Source organism: Lissotriton vulgaris, chromosome 5 (genome assembly GCF_964263255.1).
Source record: "Lissotriton vulgaris chromosome 5, aLisVul1.2, whole genome shotgun sequence".
In the NCBI taxonomy this organism is placed as follows: Eukaryota; Metazoa; Chordata; class Amphibia; order Caudata; family Salamandridae; genus Lissotriton; species Lissotriton vulgaris.
Genome location: NC_141693.1, coordinates 1167466272 through 1167484058, shown reverse-complemented (window position 1 = coordinate 1167484058; position 17787 = coordinate 1167466272).

The window sequence follows — 17787 nt, the reverse complement described above, 5'->3', positions numbered from 1 at the left end:
AGGAAAGACATGGCTTGGCAGTTCAGGCTGGACTGTTCCCATGAGGCACAGGGTCAAGGCTGATTTGCATATGGCCATGTCTGAACTGGGGTGGTGTGGAATGCAAAAAACGATGGATTTAGGCCCAGATCTCTGTACTGGGGTGAATGTATGACATTGATCTGCATTCTGTCCATCAACTGTGTTTTTTGCATTTGTCACCCGAGTGGGATGGGTACGCTCAGACGTGAGTCCCATGCTCTCCACACCACTGGAGGCAAGCTATCCTGGCTGAAGACGGCTGATAGCCATAAACCGGTCCTAGGATGCTTGATTCCGGTCCAGGAAAGACATGGCTTGGCAGTTCGGGCTGGACTGTTCCCATGAGGCACAGGGTCAAGACTGATTTGCATATGGCCATGTCTGAACTGGGGTGGTGTGGTGTGCAAAAATACGATGGATTTAGGCCCAGATCTCTGTACTGGGGTGAATGTATGACATTGTTCTGCATTCTGTCCATCAACTGTGTTTTTTGCATGTCACCCCGAGTGGGATGGGTATGCTCAGACGTGAGTCCCATGCTCTCCACACCACTGGAGGCAAGCTATCCTGGCTGAAGACGGCTGATAGCCAGAAACCAGTTTTAGGATGCTTGATTCCAGTCCAGGAAAGACAAGGCTTGGCAGTTCGGGCTGGACTGTTCCCATGAGGCACAGGGTCAAGGCTGATTTGCATATGGCCATGTCTGAACTGGGGTGGTGTGGAGTGCAAAAAAACGATGGATTTAGGCCCAGATCTCTGTACTGGGGTGAATGTATGACATTGTTCTGCATTCTGTCCATCAACTGTGTTTTTTGCATTTGTCACCCAGAGTGAGATGGGTATGGTCAGACGTGAGTCCCGGGCTCTCCACACCACTGGAGTCAAGCTATCCTGGCTGAAGACGGCTGATAGCCAGAAACCGGTCCTAGGATGCTTGATTCTGGTCCAGGAAAGACATGGCTTGGCAGTTCAGGCTGGACTGTTCCCATGAGGCACAGGGTCAAGGCTGATTTGCATATGGCCATGTCTGAACTGGGGTGGTGTGGAATGCAAAAAAACGATGGATTTAGGCCCAGATCTCTGTACTGGGGTGAATGTATGACATTGTTCTGCATTCTGTCCATCAACTGTGTTTTTTGCATTTGTCACCCAGAGTGAGATGGGTATGGTCAGACGTGAGTCCCGGGCTCTCCACACCACTGGAGTCAAGCTATCCTGGCTGAAGACGGCTGATAGCCAGAAACCGGTCCTAGGATGCTTGATTCTGGTCCAGGAAAGACATGGCTTGGCAGTTCAGGCTGGACTGTTCCCATGAGGCACAGGGTCAAGGCTGATTTGCATATGGCCATGTCTGAACTGGGGTGGTGTGGAATGCAAAAAACGATGGATTTAGGCCCAGATCTCTGTACTGGGGTGAATGTATGACATTGATCTGCATTCTGTCCATCAACTGTGTTTTTTGCATTTGTCACCCCGAGTGGGATGGGTACGCTCAGACGTGAGTCCCATGCTCTCCACACCACTGGAGGCAAGCTATCCTGGCTGAAGACGGCTGATAGCCAGAAACCAGTCCTAGGATGCTTGATTCCGGTCCAGGAAAGACATGGCTTGGCAATTAGGGCTGGACTGTTCCCATGAGGCACAGGGTCAAAGCTGATTTGCATATGGCCATGTCTGAACTGGGGTGGTGTGGAGTGCAAAAAAACGATGGATTTAGGCCCATATCTCTGTGCTGGGGTGAATGTATGACATTGTTCTGCATTCTGTCCATCAACTGTGTTTTTCGCATTTGTCACCCCGAGTGGGATGGGTATGCTCAGACGTGAGTCCCATGCTCTCCACACCACTGGAGTCAAGCTATCCTGGCTGAAGACGGCTGATAGCCAGAAACCGGTCCTAGGATGCCTGATTCCTGTCCGGGAAAGACATGGCTTGGCAATTCGGGCTGGACTGTTCCCAAGAGGCACAGGGTCAAGGCTGATTTGCATATGGCCATGTCTGAACTGGGGTGGTGTGGAGTGCAAAAAAACGATGGATTTAGGCCCATATCTCTGTGCTGGGGTGAATGTATGACATTGTTCTGCATTCTGTCCATCAACTGTGTTTTTTGCATTTGTCAACCCGAGTGGGATGGGTATGCTCAGACGTGAGTCCCATGCTCTCCACACCACTGGAGGCAAGCTATCCTGGCTGAAGACGGCTTATAGCCATAAACCGGTCCTAGGATGCTTGATTCCGGTCCAGGAAAGACATGGCTTGGCAGTTCGGGCTGGACTGTTCCCATGAGGCACAGGGTCAAGGCTGATTTGCATATGGCCATGTCTGAACTGGGGTGGTGTGGTGTGCAAAAATACGATGGATTTAGGCCCAGATCTCTGTACTGGAGTGAATGTATGACATTGTTCTGCATTCTGTCCATCAACTGTGTTTTTTGCATGTCACCCCGAGTGGGATGGGTATGCTCAGACGTGAGTCCCATGCTCTCCACACCACTGGAGGCAAGCTATCCTGGCTGAAGACGGCTGATAGCCAGAAACCAGTCTTAGGATGCTTGATTCCAGTCCAGGAAAGACAAGGCTTGGCAGTTCGGGCTGGACTGTTCCCATGAGGCACAGGGTCAAGGCTGATTTGCATATGGCCATGTCTGAACTGGGGTGGTGTGGAGTGCAAAAAACGATGGATTTAGGCCCAGATCTCTGTACTGGGGTGAATGTATGACATTGTTCTGCATTCTGTCCATCAACTGTGTTTTTTGCATTTGTCACCCAGAGTGAGATGGGTATGGTCAGACGTGAGTCCTGGGCTCTCCACACCACTGGAGTCAAGCTATCCTGGCTGAAGACGGCTGATAGCCAGAAACCGGTCCTAGGATGCTTGATTCTGGTCCAGGAAAGACATGGCTTGGCAGTTCAGGCTGGACTGTTCCCATGAGGCACAGGGTCAAGGCTGATTTGCATATGGCCATGTCTGAACTGGGGTGGTGTGGAATGCAAAAAAACGATGGATTTAGGCCCAGATCTCTGTACTGGGGTGAATGTATGACATTGTTCTGCATTCTGTCCATCAACTGTGTTTTTTGCATTTGTCACCCAGAGTGAGATGGGTATGGTCAGACGTGAGTCCCGGGCTCTCCACACCACTGGAGTCAAGCTATCCTGGCTGAAGACGGCTGATAGCCAGAAACCGGTCCTAGGATGCTTGATTCTGGTCCAGGAAAGACATGGCTTGGCAGTTCAGGCTGGACTGTTCCCATGAGGCACAGGGTCAAGGCTGATTTGCATATGGCCATGTCTGAACTGGGGTGGTGTGGAATGCAAAAAACGATGGATTTAGGCCCAGATCTCTGTACTGGGGTGAATGTATGACATTGTTCTGCATTCTGTCCATCAACTGTGTTTTCCGCATTTGTCACCCCGAGTGGGATGGGTATGCTCAGACGTGAGTCCCATGCTCTCCACACCACTGGAGTTAAGCTATCCTGGCTGAAGACGGCTGATAGCCAGAAACCGGTCCTAGGATGCCTGATTCCTGTCCGGGAAAGACATAGCTTGGCAGTTCGGGCTGGACTGTTCCCAAGAGGCACAGGGTCAAGGCTGATTTGCATATGGCCATGTCTGAACTGGGGTGGTGTGGAGTGCAAAAAAACTATGGAGTTAGGCCCAGATCTCTGTACTGGGGTGAATGTATGACATTGTTCTGCATTCTGTCCATCAACTGTGTTTTTTGCATTTGTCACCCCGAGTGGGATGGGTATGCTCAGACGTGAGTCCCATGCTCTCCACACCACTGGAGGCAAGCTATCCTGGCTGAAGACGGCTGATAGCCATAAACCGGTCCTAGGATGCTTGATTCCGGTCCAGGAAAGACATGGCTTGGCAGTTCGGGCTGGACTGTTCCCATGAGGCACAGGGTCAAGGCTGATTTGCATATGGCCATGTCTGAACTGGGGTGGTGTGGAGTGCAAAAAATGATGGATTTAGGCCCAGATCTCTGTACTGGGGTGAATGTATGACATTGTTCTGCATTCTGTCCATCAACTGTGTTTTTTGCAATTCCACAACAGACACCCTGCTGGGGGTCACAACACATCCACAAGGGCACCCACACATTACCCACCTGCCACCAAGTCACCCCTCTGCATCCAGGACGCACATAGACCACGAACTAGCAGCAACGTCCCGTTCCCGTTCACGTCACCGCCGCGGTCAACACATGCGCACAATGCAGAAGGCAGGGCCACTCCAAGAAATGGGCAGGGCACAAAGACCACAGGGACCCACCACGCCCAACCACACATCAACACACCCCATCAAGTCACAGGCCAGGTGCCCATCCTGTGCACCCCCATCAACAAGCAACAAGCACAGCAAGAAGCAAGCACAATACACACCCTGCACCACACAACAAACAACCAGGGAGACAGCCACTGCAGGAGTGGCTGACAAGGAACACACAACACCAGTGCCTCACACACTGAAGGTTGCCAATACTTCCCAGCACATACACACACAAACAAACACACACCCAGAGTGTTTCCACAAACAGAACACACACACAGGGAAGCCTAAACAGATGCCTGCCCAAATACCACACAAACACCACAGGAACACACACGGAACCCAAACAGAAACAGACATACCCTGTCAACCAAACTGTGGAAAGGCAATGGGAGCACAAACACAACATGAGTGCACAACATCATCACTCAAAAACAAAATACACACACAACACACCACAAATCACACAAGAAGTGCACCTGCCACACCAAACCAACCACAGATGCACATGAAAGCATAAACCAACAAACACCACAGGACATTGGGGAAGGACATCAGGCAATGTCAAGCCCACATACACACAGCACTGTATGCACAACAAGCAGTGTGTGCACAACAAGCACAACAGCTACACACAGACATGAATGACACAACCTCAACACACACCACAAATCAGCACAGAACATAAACAACAGCACACCCAGGAAGTGAAGCAATACCACAGCCAACACACATACATCCAACACAACAACAACAGGATGCACCGCTCTGGGATACAAGAGCACAACTATCTACACCAGAGCATTGAGCAGCACACACAGCTCAAGTGCACATGGGCAATCCTCACTGATAAATAGCTCAAGAACAACACACATAAACCATTGGGGAAATGTCCAGAGTGGAACATCACTCTTGGCCCAAGAACTGCACCACAAGGCACAGTCTCACAAATGAAGTGACGGGGAGGCACATACACATGCAAACAAAGGGGACAGCTGACATCAAAATCAACCTACTTGCATGTCAGTATTAGACATGTAAGGGGTGCACCATACACAAATAGAGGGAGTGCAGACCCACAATGGCTAGGCACAAGTGGCACACATAGATGATGGCATTACACCACACACACCATGCCATATAGGATGAGAAAAGGCACCATGTGCCTGCAATGCATGAGAAACACAAACACAATGCCAGTGAGGAGCAGTAGGGCCACACAGTCTACACAAACACACTCAAGACACATTGATGATCAAACAAACACAACACTGATGTGCAAGTCACACACTTTGCACACTCATAAGTGACCAAAACAACAAGGAGGAGTCACACAAAACTGCATGGACACACCAACACACTGCACAGTGCACAACAGACACCTCATACAAGTGCATACAATAATTTACACATGGCAGGACAACCCAAACAACAGGCACACTAGTCTTGGGTGACACATGTGTGTCTATCACAATCCAGGGGCACACACACATCCACACCCACTACAGTCACACCATCAACACTGCACGCCTTCTCACCACCCAAGACCACACATCTCATGTAGGTCAGGGGACCAAGACTAAGGGCCAACACAAAATGACCATACACATACACAGCTGGGCACATATACAGGAATAACACACATACATCATGACAATGCCCACCCTGCATGCAAACCTGTGCATAGCATTACACCCTGTGCTGGCAGTGTACCTCAACCAGACTTGGCAACAACGTAGCCAACAACATCAAACCACTAAAAAGAGAGCTGCATGACAGGTAAAAGAGCCAACACAGATAACACAAGTATCAGTGTCTGAATGGATCGAAGACCCTGTCACCCCTGTTTAAAAATGTGATGCGGGCAAAGAGCTTGGCAATGTTGAAGTGACACATAGAGCATGGGGCACGGGCAACGAAATGCACACACCAAAAGAACTTTAATCAGCAAGGACACTGACAAAACACACAACAGGAGTAACTGTCTTTATTCACATATTGCACTGATGTGACAGTAGAACAACAGTACACAAGAGCAAGGCACAAAATGCTGATCATATGCAAGATAATCTACACAGGTAAACTACAAACAGGAAGGCCAGTGGGCATGGCACAGGGGAGAGTCCAACACAGCAGAGCAACAGGGTCAGTGGGCATGGCACAGGGGAGAGTCCAACACAGCAGAGCAACAGGGCCAGTGTCCATGGCACAGAGGAGACTCCAACACAGCAGAGCAACAGGGCCAGTGTCCATGACACAGGTGAGAGTACGACACAGCAGAGCAACAGGGCCAGTGTCCATGGCACAGGTGAGAGTACGACACAGCAGAGCAACAGGGCCAGTGTCCATGGCACAGGGGAGACTCCAACACAGCAGAGCAACAGGGCCAGTGTCCATGACACAGGTGAGAGTACGACACAGCAGAGCAACAGGGCCAGTGTCCATGGCACAGGTGAGAGTACGACACAGCAGAGCAACAGGGCCAGTGTCCATGGCACAGGGGAGACTCCAACACAGCAGAGCAACAGGGCCAGTGTCCATGGCACAGGTGAGAGTCCGACACAGCAGAGCAACAGGGCCAGTGGCCATGGCACAGTTGAGAGTACGACACAGCAGAGCAACAGGGTCAGTGTCCATGGCACAGGGGAGAGCACAACACAGCAGAGCAACAGGGCCAGTGTCCATGACACAGGTGAGAGTACGACACAGCAGAGCAACAGGGCCAGTGTCCATGGCAAGTGGCACAGAAAGTACATGAGAGGCTGCACAGGGGAGACTCCAACACAGCAGAGCAACAGGGCCAGTGTCCATGGCACAGGGGAGACTCCAACACAGCAGAGCAACAGGGCCAGTGTCCATGGCACAGGGGACACTCCAACAAGGCAGAGCAACAGGGCCAGTGTCCATGGCACAGGTGAGAGTACGATACAGCAGAGCAACAGGGCCAGTGTCCATGGCACAGGTGAGAGTACGATACAGCAGAGCAACAGGGCCAGTGTCCATGGCAGGTGCCACAGCAAGTACATGAGAAGCTGTACAGTGAGTGTGTTTGACTGTACCCTTCCATGACCAGCAACACACCTAGGTGGCAAACAATGGGCAGGACTAGCACACTGGTATGAGAGACAGGTGTATGAGGGGGACTGCCACTCACATTTGGCTGTCAGGCGGACTTGGAGCTGGCTGTGTGTCGGGGACAGCAGGAACACTTGGCTGGGGAGAAAGAGGCACAGGTGATGTAGGGCTCTCAGTTGTTTGGCAAGCTGGAGGGCTGTTTGGACCAGGTGGTATAGTGGCACGAGGAGGTGGAGTCATGTAGACCTGTGACCTAGTGTGGGTGGGAGAGGTTGGAGGGGTGCCCTTCCACTTTTTGGGAATGTGAAATGGCTTCCCTGTCTTGGGGTTAATGGGAACTGGTGATGACACAACAGGCACACACAACAACTGTCCCGCATCAGGTGCAGACACTGGCACTACCTCTGGTGACGTGCTGGATCCTGTGGAACGCTTTGTCTGAGTATGCCTCTGGATCACCTTCCCCTGTTTACCAGGTGTCCCACCTACAGTGCCCTCCTTTGCCTCTTTGCCAGGGGTGATTCAGAAAAGGGGGTGGTGATGAACAGAGTGTTTGAATTAAGCAGACCACTCTTACCCAGTCCAAAGATCAGGGCTTGATCCATCACCGTTTTTTAGCTCACTGCACCATCCCAGCTCAGAACTTGGCTATATGCAAATTAGTCTGACCCTGGCCCAGTGCATCATGGGAACAGGGCAGACCAAACTACCAAGCCAATTCTTATACTGGAAAGGAAATAAGCTTCCGGGGACCGGTTTCTGGCATTTCAGCCGTCTTCGGCCCGGCTTGCTTGAATCCTGATGGTACAATGAGCAAGGGACTCACATCTGAGTATACCCTTCCACGCTTATGGTGGACAGAAATGATTCAGAAAAGGGGGTGGTGATGAACAGAGTGTTTGAATTAAGCAGACCACTCTTACCCAGTCCAAAGATCAGGGCTTGATCCATCACCGTTTTTTAGCTCACTGCACCATCCCAGCTCAGAACTTGGCTATATGCAAATTAGTCTGACCCTGGCCCAGTGCATCATGGGAACAGGGCAGACCAAACTACCAAGCCAATTCTTATACTGGAAAGGAAACAAGCTTCCGGGGACCGGTTTCTGGCATTTCAGCCGTCTTCGGCCCGGCTTGCTTGAATCCTGATGGTGCAATGAGCAAGGGACTCACATCTGAGTATACCCTTCCACGCTTATGGTGGACAAAAATGATTCAGAAAAGGGGGTGGTGATGAACAGAGTGTTTGAATTAAGCAGACCACTCTTACCCAGTCCAAAGATCAGGGCTTGATCCATCACCGTTTTTTAGCTCACTGCACCATCCCAGCTCAGAACTTGGCTATATGCAAATTAGTCTGACCCTGGCCCAGTGCATCATGGGAACAGGGCAGACCAAACTACCAAGCCAATTCTTATACTGGAAAGGAAACAAGCTTCCGGGGACCGGTTTCTGGCATTTCAGCCGTCTTCGGCCCGGCTTGCTTGAATCCTGATGGTGCAATGAGCAAGGGACTCACATCTGAGTATACCCTTCCACGCTTATTGTGGACAAAAATGATTCAGAAAAGGGGGTGGTGATGAACAGAGTGTTTGAATTAAGCAGACCACTCTTACCCAGTCCAAAGATCAGGGCTTGATCCATCACCGTCCAAGCCCTGATCTTTGGACTGGGTAAGAGTGGTCTGCTTAATTCAGACACTCTGTTCATCACCACCCCCTTTTCTGAATCGTTTTTGGCCACTATAGGTGTGGCAGGGTATACTCAGACATGAGTCCCTTTCTCACTGCACCATCAGGATTCAAGCAAGCCGGGCCGAAGAAGGCTGAAATGCCAGAAGCCGGTCCTCGGTAGCTTGTCTCCTTTCTGGTGAAGAATTGGCTTGGTAGTTTAGTCTGCCCTGTTCCCATGATGCACTGGGCCAGGGACAGACTGATTTGCATATAGCCAGGTTCTGAGCTGGGATGGTGCAGTGAGATAAATAACGGTGATGGATCAAGCCCTGATCTTTGGACTGGGTAAGAGTGGTCTGCTTAATTCAGACACTCTGTTCATCACCACCCCCTTTTCTGAATCGTTTTTGGCCACTATAGGTGTGGCAGGGTATACTCAGACATGAGTCCCTTTCTCACTGCACCATCAGGATTCAAGCAAGCCGGGCCGAAGAAGGCTGAAATGCCAGAAACCGGTCCCCGGTAGCTTGTCTCCTTTCTGGTGAAGAATTGGCTTGGTAGTTTAGTCTGCCCTGTTCCCATGATGCACTGGGCCAGCGACAGACTGATTTGCATATAGCCAGGTTCTGAGCTGGGATGGAGCAGTGAGATAAATAACGGTGATGGATCAAGCCCTGATCTTTGGACTGGGTAAGTGTGGTCTGCTTAATTCAGACACTCTGTTCATCACCACCCCCTTTTCTGAATCGTTTTTGGCCACTATAGGTGTGGCAGGGTATACTCAGACATGAGTCCCTTTCTCACTGCACCATCAGGATTCAAGCAAGCCGGGCCGAAGAAGGCTGAAATGCCAGAAACCGGTCCCCGGAAGCTTGTCTCCTTTCTGGTGAAGAATTGGCTTGGTAGTTTAGTCTGCCCTGTTCCCATGATGCACTGGGCCAGGGACAGACTGATTTGCATATAGCCAGGTTCTGAGCTGGGATGGTGCAGTGAGATAAATAACGGTGATGGATCAAGCCCTGATCTTTGGACTGGGTAAGAGTGGTCTGCTTAATTCAGACACTCTGTTCATCACCACCCCCTTTTCTGAATCTTTGCCAGGGGTGGCCCCTACAGTGCCCTCCTCCACCTGCTTCACTGGGCTTGGAATTGGAGTTGATGAGGTGGGGGAATGTGGCCCTGTGCCCTTCCTAGGTGTACCCTTGCTATAGAACACCTCCTCAGTGGGCAAAGATATTGCACGCCTAGCTCTGGGTGAAGATTTAGGGACAGGAGAGTCCTTTGCTGGTGATGGCTCTGAGGCATGTAAGCCTGATGTCAGGCTCATTGCTTTTTCGGCCTTGCTCTTCCCTGAGAGGCTCTTGTCTTTGCATTCTGGGGTGGCTCTGCTCTTCTGTGGGGATAGTGTCTGTGGGCGGGACCGCTTGGGTTGTGTCTGCTGTGTGCTCCTTGTGCTGTATCGTGTCTGTGACGCATGAGAACCGTGGTCACTGTCCTCTGATGTGGCCACTGACTGGGGGTGGACAAAGGCATCTGAGCAGGAATGGGAGCATGTGCCTGTTGAAGGGCAGACGTCACTGCGGATGACAAAGCCTGGACTGTACGGTGTAGCCTACCCACGTCAAAGTGTATGCCCTCCATGTAGGCAACCACCTGGCCTAATTTATTGTCATGGTCACTGAAGGCATTGAGCAGGGTGGTCTGGCCCACACAAAGCTGGCGCAGGAGCTCTACAGACTCAGCACTGAGGGCAGCATGGGGGACAGGTGCAGGCTCAGCGGTGCCAGGTGTAAAGGTAACTCGTCCCCTCTTACTGACACGGACACGGGCAGCACCAGATGAAGTGGATGGGAGGCTGGGCACTGGCCGCTGAGTGGTAGATGATGTTGCAGACTCCCCATCCCCTGTGCCTGCCAACATGGATGCATCACCGCTGGCATCAGATGATGTAGTACTCTGTGTCTCAGCCACGGATTCCTCCTGCATACTACAGTCCTCTTCAGATGCGCTGGTGAGCTCTGTGTCACTGGCCTCCGGTGCAGCTGTGGTGCTACTCTCGCCACCACTGGTTTCCGGCTTCCGTTCCTCTGTGTCCACTGGCGATTCTGCATGAGAGAGAGATGCAGGGTTGTGTTAATATCATCATCAGGACACAGCAATCCAATAAATGCAGTACAGGGGATGCCCAAATCAACATGGTGACCACCACACCCTGCACTCACATATCAGCAACACACTACATAGACCACAACAGTGCCTGTATCACTGAATATCTGCCATGACTGAGCCATGTTGAGGCCACACAGCACAACACCCTGCCAGTGGAGGAAGTGTACCAGACACACAACTTTCCCTGCCCACACCTATCATGTCCCAACACTCATTGCCACTGACAGACTTTCAGGGAACAGGAGGGGACAACACACAAACCTATTAGGACATGACAGTCCACAATGCCAAGTAGGCCATACCAAGCACCATGTCGTACTCTGGGGCACCTTGTTGTCAGATGTGTGGACCTCACCGATCATGATACATGCAAGGTAGGCATACATGAAGTCTGTTGGACCTAGATTACCCAAGTCTACATAAGGTAGCTTGGCACAGTAGTGGCTACAGCTAACTCAAGGCGTTGGTTAAGTACTTACAAGTCTCACTCACAGTAACTCAGTGATGAACCACTAAAATAAAGACACAACACCACTGATTGGAAAAATACCGTTACCTTTTATAAAAATAATATGCTTTTCTTGTTATACTTTTTAGTCAGGGATAAAAGACAATCAAGTTACACCTTGTACATGAAATTCAGATCATACTTCAATATTTTTCCTGGTCAGATTTTGAGAATCAAGGGTACATTTAAGATCAGTGGTTATTCAGGTCACAGTACACTTCACTAATAAATTTACAGAAAGGAAAATGCAGTCTGACAGTGTAATACGTGTTTAAAGACTCATTAGCAGGTACGTTACCCCACAGCTCTGAAGCAACTGCTCAACTCAACAGAATGACCTGGTTGTAGATCTTCACTGCATAACCCACCAGTTATGTAACTAAAAGGGAAGACACAATAGTATTAGCAAGGTTCCCCTCACTCTAATTTACAGGCACACCTATCTGGTAGGGGATCTACTTCTTCAGTTACCAAAATCCTGTAAGGCTTTTACCCAGGAACCCTGTGGTTCTCTGCACAGCTTCCACCTCTCTTTTCTGAGCCAGTTATTGGTTACTTAAATCTGGTTTAGGCAGTCCACTAACCCGCTTCCTGAAGTCAGGCTTCCCTGGACTGTTCAGTCACTTGCGTGGGTCGTAGCCCCACTGTCCTGCTTCCTTCACCCGGTGCTGCCGCCTCCCGTCCCCACACTACCCGGCTTACTTGAAGGGTTGTGGGCGTGTCGCGGGTGTTTCCTCTACACGCGCTGGAGCCTGGCAGCAGTCGGCTGTTGGGGGAGGGCAGGGAAGGCTTCCCCGGCCCCAAGGCTCCCTTCCGCCACGTCCGCTGTGGCGCTTCTGCCTCCTCTGAGGGGGTCGATCTCCTGGAGCTCCGACGCGGCGCTCCTCCGCTGACGCGATGACTTTCCCTCAGATGGCACTTCTCCGCCGGGCATGCGCGGAAGCGCTCGCTCTTCTCCCGCCTCCGCACTCGCTCAAAGGAAGGACGCTGCTCTCCTGGGCCTGCCCGACCCTAGGCCCCTCCTGCCTCCACAGAAGCGTTCGCGCTTAAGACATGCGCGGAAGCTCTTCCTTCCCGATTGACGCGGCCGGTGCCCCCGGGGTCCCACAGCCGATCGTAGCAGCGCCGCTGCTCCTCCTCAGACACTTCCCACTCCGGCCTCTCAGGAAGGATGTGCACACACGGCGCCCTCGCTCTTCAGGTCGCTATGGTGCCACAGACACCCGCCTTCACCACAGCTGCTCCACAACACCGGTAAGCGCAGCGCTGAGTATGGGAAGTCAGGGATCCCCTCTGTAACGAGTGTTCTGAGAGGGCTCACCAGAGTTCAGATTTAGAAGGGTCTACCTTCTCCAGTAGCTTAATTTCCTTGTCAGCAATTGATGTTTTGAGAGGGATTGGTCAAAGGTTAAAGGGGGAACAACCCTCTGAAGAAACTGTCAGCCTCAGAGACAAACTAGCTGCTCTCAGTGTGTCCACCTCCTCTCACCACTGCCTCACTCCTCCACTCTTGGGTCAGCACAAAATGGCTGCTGGTCACTGGCCTTATATAGGGTGGCCTGAGACCTGCAGAAGTCTCTAGTTAATTCCAGAAAGTTCCCTAATGTTATCCTATGGACCTGTCCTCCAGTGGTGTCCGTTATGGCAGTTGGTGGACACAATTTTAGGTTTCTGGAGATCCCTAGATTTTCAAGGGGGCTGACTAGGCCTCACAGGTTATGAGGGAAAAATGGCGTCATCGCCAAGGAACACCTAGCCCCCTGACAGCATTAACAATTCCTGATGGACATGTGTAAAAATAAAAATAGAAACTCTGGGAGGCTAAGGGGGACAAAAATAAATAATAATGGTTAGAGTCTCCCCAGAAGCAGACAGGTCTAACACGCGTCCCCCCCAGCTGAAAGTGGGGAGAACTACCCAACCCCTTGGGAGTCCTCATCACTAAGGCGGAAATACCTGGATAGACCGTCTGCGTTGGCATGGTCCGCCCCAGGTCGGTGTTCCACCCTAAAGTCCATTCCCTGTAGGGAGATGGACCACCTTAGCAACTTGGGATTCTCCCCCTTCATTTGCATCAGCCAACGAAGGGGGCGATGGTCAGTCTGAACTAGGAAGTGCGAGCCAAACAAGTATGGCCGCAGCTTCTTCAGAGCCCAAACCACCGCAAAGGCTTCTCTCTCAATTGTACTCCACCTCCTTTCCCTGGGGAGTAGCCTTCTGGACAGGAAGACCACTGGTTGATCCAAGCCCTCATCATTTAGCTGCGATAACACTGCCCCAATGCCATGTTCTGACGCATCTGTTTGGACAATGAATTCTCTAGCAAAATCAGGGGCCTTGAGAATGGGAGCGGAACACAATGCTTGTTTCAAGGTCATGAAGGCTCGCTGGCAAGCCTCCGTCCAGACTACCCGTCGGGGTTGCTTCTTGGAAGTAAGTTCAGTGAGGGGTGCCACGATAGTGCCATACCCCTTCACGAAGCGACGGTAGTATCCAGTGAGGCCCAGGAAGGCTCGGACCTCTGTTTGAGTCTTGGGGGGCTCCCAGGCGATGATAGCCTCAATCTTTGCCTGGAGGGGCTGCACCGTCCCTCTGCCCACCAAGTGACCTAGGTACACCACCGACCCCTGTGGACTCCAGATCCACCTCCGCAGATGGTCCATCTGTCTCACGAGGTGAAGATGTCGAGGCAGGGTCCTCCGGCCTCCTGTCCTTCTCCTCTCTGGCAGCCGGCTGGGCCATTGTTCCAGGCTCCAGCGTAAGTGAACTCCCCCTTCGGGCAGTCGCTGACCTTGTGCTGACACAAGTCCAGTCAGGGGGTCCCAGCATCTCAGAGTGAGTCTGGTACTCCACCCTCCTCCAAGCATTGTGCTCCATATCATTCCCTAACAGGCAGTCAACAGGCACGGCAGGGCTTACGGCAACTCGAAGTGGACCTGCAACCCCTCCCCACTCAAAGGGAACCTCAGCCACAGGGTAGTGGCCCAATCTGCCATCAGCCATTACGGCGGGATGGAGTACATCTGGGATGACCTGCTCTGGAGACACCAGCTGACTCCTCACCATAGTCATGCTGGCTCCTGTGTCTCTCAGAGCCTCCCCTCTACGGCCATTGATGGTGACCCACTGCTCATACTTAGTAGTATTAGAGGGCAGTTGGGTCTTTGGAACCATCTCCTTATCTCCCAGGGACACTAAAGTGACACCCGCCCGCTCCCCTCCATTAACCAAAGGCATCTCCTCCCCGAGCACTACACTAGTGATTCCCGGGGCTTTTCCTCCAGTGGGAGGGGGTGGTCTTTTTGGGCATCTCACATCTCCTTTATAGTGTCCCACACCACCACACTCAAAACAATGAACAACCCTTGGCTGCTGGCTTTGGCCAGGGGTAGGGTTGCGAGGGGGGTTACTCTTAGGGATGAATCCTCTGCCCCTTCCTTGCGAAGTATTTTGTGGCCCTTTTGAGAACTCCCTCTTAGTTTCCCCTCCCTCTTTCTTCTGGGGGGCGCCCTGTCCATGCTTCTGGGAATCCCCTCCAGTCCCCTTAGTCGACACCCGGGTACTAACCCAGATGTCCGCCTCCTCAGCAAGTTTCCTGGGGCTGGTCAGCTTGCTGTCCACCAGATGCTGTCTTAGTTCGGGAAGACACTTCTCGAGTAGGTGTTCCTTGAGTATGAGGTCATATAGTCCCTCATAGTCTCCTACTTCGCTGCCTCTTACCCAACCCTCCAGGGCCTTCCTGGAGTAGTCCAAAAAATCTACCCAGTTTTGTGTGCCCAGCTTGTAGCTGCCCCGGAACTTTTGCCTATATTTCTCAGGGGTCAACCCAAACTTCCTGAGCAGCGCTGACTTCATAGCCGGGTAGTAGGTCTGTTCACTCTGATCCAGGCCCAACAAAGTATCCCTGCCAGTGGGGGGCATGTATTTATATAACCCACCTCCCCAGTGGACTTCCAGAATCCCATGGGCCCTCAGCGAGACCTCGTAGGCGGCTAGCCATTTAGCAATGTCGTCACTGGGTACATAGCATGCCATAATATCTTTTGGTAGGTACGGTCTGGGTTCCCTGGTGTTGGTCTGGATATCGCTGCCACCATTCTCTGGTTTGGGGGTTCGTAGATTTAGGGCTTGCAAATCCATCTCTTTGATGGTCCGCTCATGCTCCAACCTCTTTTCCTCCCTCACCATGTACATCCTGGCTAATTCTATTCTCATCCTCCTCTCCTCCCTCCTGTCTTCTAACTCGGCGTCGGTCAGGCCCCTCTCTGACACACTACTGCCCACTCTGGAAGGTGTCCTAGGACCTGTTACAAGGTTCTCCCCTCCCGTCTGGTACAGTGTTGCGGTCTCCAGGACAGTGTCCTTGTCACTCCCCTCAGGATCTACCTCCTCCCCGGAATGAGCCTCTACCCATGCCCGGATACTGGTCAGCAGCTCAACTTTCCTGGCGCCTTTCTTGAAAAACACCCCCTGCTGCTGACACCATTCCTTCAATTGGGTCACAGTATAATTTTCCAGCTTATCCACATTTATCTCCATTTCTATTTGGAGTATAAACTTCTTCCCAGGAGAAATCCACAAAGTAACCTGGGGTCAACCTCCACCCACCGCCAGAAGTCAATTTAGAAAAATCAAAATTTAAATTAGGAGGGCCGCAGGGAGAAAACTCCAGGTGAGGTCTCGTGGTTGGCACTGCGTTACTAATAAGTGAGTGTAAGTACAAATCCGTGATCCCACCGCTGAAACACCAATTATGTTGGACCTAGATTACCCAAGTCTACATAAGGTAGCTTGGCACAGTAGTGGCTACAGCTAACTCAAGGCGTTGGTTAAGTACTTACAAGTCTCACTCACAGTAACTCAGTGATGAACCACTAAAATAAAGACACAACACCACTGATTGGAAAAATACTGTTACCTTTTATAAAAATAATATGCTTTTCTTGTTATACTTTTTAGTCAGGGATAAAAGACAATCAAGTTACACCTTGTACATGAAATTCAGATCATACTTCAATATTTTTCCTGGTCAGATTTTGAGAATCAAGGGTACATTTAAGATCAGTGGTTATTCAGGTCACAGTACACTTCACTAATAAATTTACAGAAAGGAAAATGCAGTCTGACAGTGTAATACGTGTTTAAAGACTCATTAGCAGGTACGTTACCCCACAGCTCTTAAGCAACTGCTCAACTCAACAGAATGACCTGGTTGTAGATCTTCACTGCATAACCCACCAGTTATGTAACTAAAAGGGAAGACACAATAGTATTAGCAAGGTTCCCCTCACTCTAATTTACAGGCACACCTATCTGGTAGGGGATCTACTTCTTCAGTTACCAAAATCCTGTAAGGCTTTTACCCAGGAACCCTGTGGTTCTCTGCACAGCTTCCACCTCTCTTTTCTGAGCCAGTTATTGGTTACTTAAATCTGGTTTAGGCAGTCCACTAACCCGCTTCCTGAAGTCAGGCTTCCCTGGACTGTTCAGTCACTTGCGTGGGTCGTAGCCCCACTGTCCTGCTTCCTTCACCCGGTGCTGCCGCCTCCCGTCCCCACACTACCCGGCTTACTTGAAGGGTTGTGGGCGTGTCGCGGGTGTTTCCTCTACACGCGCTGGAGCCTGGCAGCAGTCGGCTGTTGGGGGAGGGCAGGGAAGGCTTCCCCGGCCCCAAGGCTCCCTTCCGCCACGTCCGCTGTGGCGCTTCTGCCTCCTCTGAGGGGGTCGATCTCCTGGAGCTCCGACGCGGCGCTCCTCCGCTGACGCGATGACTTTCCCTCAGATGGCACTTCTCCGCCGGGCATGCGCGGAAGCGCTCGCTCTTCTCCCGCCTCCGCACTCGCTCAAAGGAAGGACGCTGCTCTCCTGGGCCTGCCCGACCCTAGGCCCCTCCTGCCTCCACAGAAGCGTTCGCGCTTAAGACATGCGCGGAAGCTCTTCCTTCCCGATTGACGCGGCCGGTGCCCCCGGGGTCCCACAGCCGATCGTAGCAGCGCCGCTGCTCCTCCTCAGACACTTCCCACTCCGGCCTCTCAGGAAGGATGTGCACACACGGCGCCCTCGCT